The following is a 6819-nucleotide window of genomic DNA, read 5'->3' on the forward strand; positions in this document are numbered from 1 at the left end:
ATCAACTCTTAAAATCAAAGAACAGGAGGGGACTTAGCTGGAAATACAAATAGCAGATACATTCCGTTACAGCTGCGCCATCGTAGGTTTGAACATGTTTCTCCGTGAAGTTAAACACATAATTCACATCTCGCCCAGTTGACACATCAAAGTAGCCCAAGAAACATTCCTGAATAACGCCCTGATCATCCACATACCTGACGATAACTGACAACTGCAAGCAGACTGGTGGCTTGTTTTTCCTAATCAGGTCACATGGTTTAAAAAACGGGAAAAAAACTCCTGGCCCTGGGGGGGATGAAAACCCTGTCAAACTGCAGCTACTTGTTCATATTAATTATATTTAGTGTGACACCCTGACCTTAGTTATCTCTGTTTTCTTTATTATTTTGGATAGGTCAGGGTGTGACGAGGGTGGGTATACTTGTTTTGTATTGTCTAGGGTTTTGTAGGTCTAGGTATTATGTATGTCTATGGTGGCCTGATATGGTTCCCAATCAGAGGCAGCTGTTTATCGTTGTCTCTGATTGGGGACCATATTTAGGTAGCCATTTTCCCTTGGGTATTTGTGGGTTCTTGATCTATGTTTAGTTGCCTGTCTGCACTATCCATATTAGCTTCACGGTTAGTTTTGTTGTTTTGTCAGTTTGTTCAGTGTTCTTTCTTTATTAAAAGAAGAGAATGTACGCATACCACGCTGCGCCTTTGTCTCCTCCTTACAACAGACGTGAGATTTAGACTAGATTAGAACTCACAGGGCTGAGCTTGCTTTATGAGTGTTTGCATCATGCAGTTCTATGCAACTGTAGGCCTTATAAAATAAAATAAACTGACATCTGTCATCACTATTATGTTGATTGATTAATTCCAACTAATCATTTTGGATTGAATACGTATTGGCAGCCTAGCCAGCCCAATTTTGAATATAAACCAAATTTGATCACATTCACATTTTCTCCTGACCCACAAATGGATTATAAATACATTAGTTTACCCTGACCAAATGGACAGCACAAATAGGCTGTATGCATCTGCTCTTATTAGTAGCCTACAGTTGATCAGACTGAAAAATTGTCTAGTTTTCATCCCATACAGCATGAACAGATCTGAAATGTTTAGGTGTAGCCTAGCCGCTGCAACAAGCCTACTTGAGCGCACGTGAAAAAATGCGCTTTGTCAACCTCTTTCTTTAATCTTTTAATGGATGATGCGTTGGAAGCTATCAAATCATTCGGAATTGATTTCGACATCCCAGAAAAGACAGTCGAAAGTTCGATATGTTCAGCAAGTAAAGCATTGTTATGTCAATTACCTCTGCAAGCTCATTGTCGTTTCCCTCTCGTAGTGGCCTAATAAAAGCAAATTGTTGCATGCCCAAAAACACAGTGATGTTGATAAGCCGCTTGAGAACATTCCTGTTTCTTCTAACTTTCTTGTTGTGTCGCGCAGTTTGAATACGCAGACCTTTGTCATGATCGATGCAGCTTTTTCCAGAAGCTTGAATCTGATGTAGGCATTTATATGCTGCCTGCTGAACAATCGATGTTCTTTGGGTCACTGTACCCACCTTTTGACCAAGTCTCAGACTTTCCAAAAAGCAGTCAAGGCCAGCAATACAGGTGGCTTGAAGAAAGGCTCCTTGTTACCCAGCTATACTTTTGATACCAGTTGGTATTGAACGCCCTCACCTTTTATCCTTCTTCATGAAACTGATCTCAGGCAGAGGTCGACCCTCACGTGTAATTCACACCATGTACCCCAGAGAATGGAAGGGGTTCTTCAACAAAAAGTACACAAAAATTTTGCCAACGTTGGCCATTCTACCATTCTGGCGGAGAAAACTGCATACTCATGCTGATCGCTAGCTAGCTACTAAAGCTAGCTAGCTAGCTACTAAAGCTAGCAAATTTAAATAAAGTACACTAACTGGACACAAAAATTAACTTCTAAACAATAAACAAGAAAACAATTTAAAATATACCTCCTCCAACTTGTGTAATTTGAAAAAACTCATTTGAATTAAATAATGTCAAAATGCTCAACTATCACTCTTCACTCTTAATATCTATCCAACAATGTCACAAAGCTTCTCAACACATAGAACCCCCATAATGTGTCACAATCCCAATACAACACATTAGGTTCGTACTCTGATCATACATCTATGATTGTATGGACAACATGTCAGTTCATACTGTGAAAGCTTTGATTGGTTGGAGAACGTCCTCCGGAAGTGGTAATAATTACCATGTATGTCTATGGAAGGGGTGAGGCCTACCAGCCTCCTAGGTTTTTTATTGAAGTCAATGTAGCCAGAGGAGGACGGAAGCTAGCTGTCCTCCATATACACCTTGGCGCTAGCCCAGATAGTGCTGTTGAAGTTACCTACATTGCAAAACAGTGTAGTTTAACCAATTATTTGGTGACATATGAATATATTTAGTATAGTTTTATCGAAAAAGGATAACCTTTTTTAATGTTTCACTTAAAATTAAAATAAATTCACTGAGGAGGATGGTCCTCCCCTTCCTCGTCTGAGAAGCCTCCACTGCTACACATACTGACCAAACCATGTTATAGACAGAAGCCTGCTACATGGCAGACCAATCCGAACTCACCTCTCGGCATGTCCAGCCCACTCATTATCTCAGCCAATAGTGACTAGTGTGAAGGTTGATGGCTTTTTCCGCAGCTAAACCTACTAAGCTCTTAATTTAACAATTGTATTTAACAATTGTATTCATATTTACAGATGGCATATTTATTATTAAGACACATGAAAGTTTACATGTTCCAGAAGGCATTTCTGCCAAAAAACACATTTTGATTTAAAAGAAATGGCTCTCCTGTGAAGTGGTGTCGCGCGAGTTGGTGCAACATATACGCCTAGCTTCCTGAAACAAGTCACATTTCAGCTCTATATCTGATATGCTGTTGTTGTCTTTTCTAAGACCATAACCGTGTGTGAGATGTATACTTTTGTGTCAAAGTATATTTGTTTAAGACTACCAAGAAACACTCTTTGTGACCCTGATTTAGCCCAGCGTAGTAAAAGGTTAACACCCCAAAATGGGCCAGAGCCCATAATTAAACATTTTGTGAAGAAATTAGATCATTACGGATGTACTGCCATTTATTTGCATAAAACATTCACTGAGCCATGTCTTATCCTATATGATTAGGGCAAATAAAGAATTTCAGTCTTTCAAAATATCATCATTCATTTGGAGCAAAAGAATGTAATGAAAAGTTTCCCTATCCATTACTCAGACACACATGGGAAAATCATTCCCATATCCACCACCACATTTTACTGTAGATATGTGGTACTTTTCTCCATATGCTTCTGTTTTTCAATGCCAAACCAACCACTGGTGTGCATGGCCAAATAGCTCTATTTTCACGTCATCTGAGCGGGCAATAGAATAGTGGTTAAGAATGTTGGGCCAGTAACCGAAAGGTTGCTGGTTTGAATCCCCGAGCCGACTATCCTAAAAATCAGTCTGTGCCCTTGAGCAAGGTACTTAAACACAAATTGCTCTGGATAACAGTGTCTGGTAAATTGTTAATTCTATCCATAGTACCGGTTCAAAGTGTCAATGCTGTTTATCAAACTCCAGGTGGTGCTATGGTCAGATGACATGAAAATAGAGCTCTTTGGCCATGCACACTAGTGGTGGTTTTATAGTTCCCACAAAGCTCATCACTAAGCTAAGGACAGCTCCCTCTGCAACTGGATCCTGGACTTCTTGACAGGCTGCCCCCGGGTGGTAAAGGTAGGCAACAACACATCTGCCACGCTGATCCTCAACACGGGAGCTCCTCAGGAGTGTGTGTGCGTGCTTAGTCCCCTCCTATACTCCCTGTTCACCCAAGACTGCGTGGCCAAGCGGAACCCCAACACCATCATTAAGATTGCTGACGACACAACGGTGGTAGGCCTGATCATTGACAAAGATGAGACAGCCTATAGGGAGGAGGTTTACACTTCTTGTATTCGGTGCATGTGACAAATACAATTTGATTTGATTTGAAAATCACCATTTTCCAATGGCCATTCCAGTCTCTGGACTTGAACCCCATTGAAAACCTGTGGTTTGAAAGATTCTGTATGGAGGAATGGTCTAAGATCCCTCACAATGTGTTCCCAATCTCATTAAACATTTTAGAAAAAGGCTCAGTAGCGTTATACTCGCAGGTTGACGTAATGAAAGCTATTAGAGAAACAGGGGTGCAAATTATTTCCTCTTTTCTCCTTCACTCACCTGTCCACCTCCTCATTTTAATTTCATGCTGTCATTGTCACTTGTCCACTCAAACTTAACATTGTTGTCATCTATTTCCCACCAGGAGCCCTTAGAGAGTTCCTCAGTGAGCTTGACAACTTGATAAGCTAATTTCCTGACGATGGCTCACCGCTCTTCATATTGGGCGACTTCAAACTCTCGATGTCTGCCTTTGATCAATTTCTTTCTAACTCTTTCTTTTCCCTCCTTGACTCTTTTGATCTCACCCTTTCCCAGTCCACTCCCACTCACAAGGCAGGCAATACGCTTGACCTCATCTTTACTAGAGGCTGTTCGCCTACTAATCTCACAGCAACCCCCCTTTAGGTCTCTGATCACTATTTTTTTCCTTTTCTGTCTCCCTCTCCTCCAACCCTGTCCAGTCAGCACATACGCAGATAGTCATGCGCTAGTGATGTGCGGGTTGACTCATAACCCACAGTCCCCACGGTTATACCCGCGGCCGGACGGGTTTAGGGTAATTAAATATTGTGTGGTTGAAGTGCGAGTGGGTGGTGGACGGGTTGAATAAAAAGAAACAATACCTTAAAAAACATAAATGTATAATTATTGTGCAATTTACAGTACATAGGCTGCATTGAGGATTTTCTTTCATTAATGTAAGATATCTGGTATTAGACCATAAACTTAAGCTTTAGGTCTAAATTGTATGTGCCAAATAGCCTACACAGCCAATCGTCAAATAATGCTTTTGGGAACCGGCAGAAAAAGTTAACGTCAATCAACGGAGGCAAATAGGACATTGTCGAAGTTTAATTCAATAAGACAAAAGCTGCGAAAGGAGCGTTGAAAATGAAAGAGAACGAGGACCAGATAAGTAATATATGGAAAAGATTGGGTGAAATGGTAAAAGAGAATGACAGCAGTGCCAGCTATGTTATGTGTGATGATTGTGAGGCGCTATAAACATTTGACAGTCACAAGACGGGACTTTAAATAGGCCTATGGTATGTCAAGGGAACGGTAGCTTACAGTTTAGATGGGTTAAAATTACTTTTAGTCTATTTTTGGTATTTATTAGGATCTCCGTTAGCCGCTGAAAAAGCATCAGCTATTCTTCCTAGGGTCCACATGAAACATGACATCTTCCATAGAACTGAACATTATCAGTCAATGACTTATATACATACATTTAAAATGTCATACATAGCCTACATATCAGTACATACACACAATATCCAAGTCTAATACATAGTGTAGTTCAAATTACAATACAATATAAAATGACTGTGTCTCTTCACAGTCCACTTTGTGTAGTAAGGTGTTCTTTTATCAGTTTTTTTTAAAACAGGTTTTATTGCTAGCTTGGGTTACCTGGGGTGGCAGAGCAACGCCCTATCATAGACAGACCTCTTCCCATGTTAGCAACCATTGAGTCTATATGTTTTGACCATGACAGCTTGCTGTCTAGGGTTATACCCGGTAGTTTAGTCTCCTCAACATGCTCAATAGCCTCATTATTCAATCGTAGATCTAAATGAGGTTTAGCGTTGAATGAGTGATTTGCACACCAAATTATTATTTTAGTTTTTGAGATATTTAGCACCAACCCATTACTAGTTACCCATTCTAAAACAGACTGGAGCTCTATGTTAAGTGTCTCAGTTATTTATTTTACTGTCTCTGTCCCACCCTGATCTGTTTCACCTGTCTTTGTGCTTGTCTCCAGCCCCCTCCCAGGTGTCGCCAATCTTCCCCATCATCCCCAGTATATTTCTACCTGTGTTCTCTGTTTGTCTGTTGCCAGTTCTGTTGCCAGTTCATTTTGTTTCGTGAAACCTACCAGTGTTTTCCCCCTTGCTCCTATTAGTCTGTTCTAGTTCCTGTTTTCTATTTTTTCCAGATTTTGACCTTTCTGACTGGCCTAACCCTGAGCCTGCCTGCTGTTCTGTACCTTGCCACACGACATTTGGTTATTGACCCCTGTCTGCTCTGACCCTGAGCCTGCCTGCCGTTCTGGCTCTTTTGAACCCTATCTGGATTACTGACCTCTGCCTTCCCCATGACCTATCATTTTCCCTGCCCCTGTTTTAGTAATACACTTTTTTTTTTACTTCGACACTGTCTGCATCTGGGTCTTACCTGAAATGTCTTAGTTGCAGCCAGTGTGTATATTGTTGAGTCGTCAGCGTACATACAAACACAGGCTTTACTCACGGTCAGTGGAAGGTCATTTGTAAAAACAGAAAACAATAATGGCCCTAGGCAGCTGCCCTGCAGTACACCACACTCAACTGAATTTGCATGAGAGAGGCTTCCATTAACGAATAACGCTGTATTCTGTTAGATAGGTAACTCTCAATCCATAATAAGGCAGAGGATGCAAATCCATAACACCTAAGTTTTACAGCAACAGGTTATGTTCAATGGTTTATTATGCATGAATTGTGCAAAGAACCAGAGTGCAAAGAGTGCAAAGAACCTTGGCGTGACCCTGGACAACACTCTGTCATTCTCTGCAAACATCAAATCAGTGACTCCCTCCTACAGGTTCATGCTGGACAACATCCGT

The sequence above is a fragment of the Oncorhynchus tshawytscha genome, linkage group LG23 (assembly GCF_018296145.1).
Source record: "Oncorhynchus tshawytscha isolate Ot180627B linkage group LG23, Otsh_v2.0, whole genome shotgun sequence".
Lineage (NCBI taxonomy): Eukaryota > Metazoa > Chordata > Actinopteri > Salmoniformes > Salmonidae > Oncorhynchus > Oncorhynchus tshawytscha.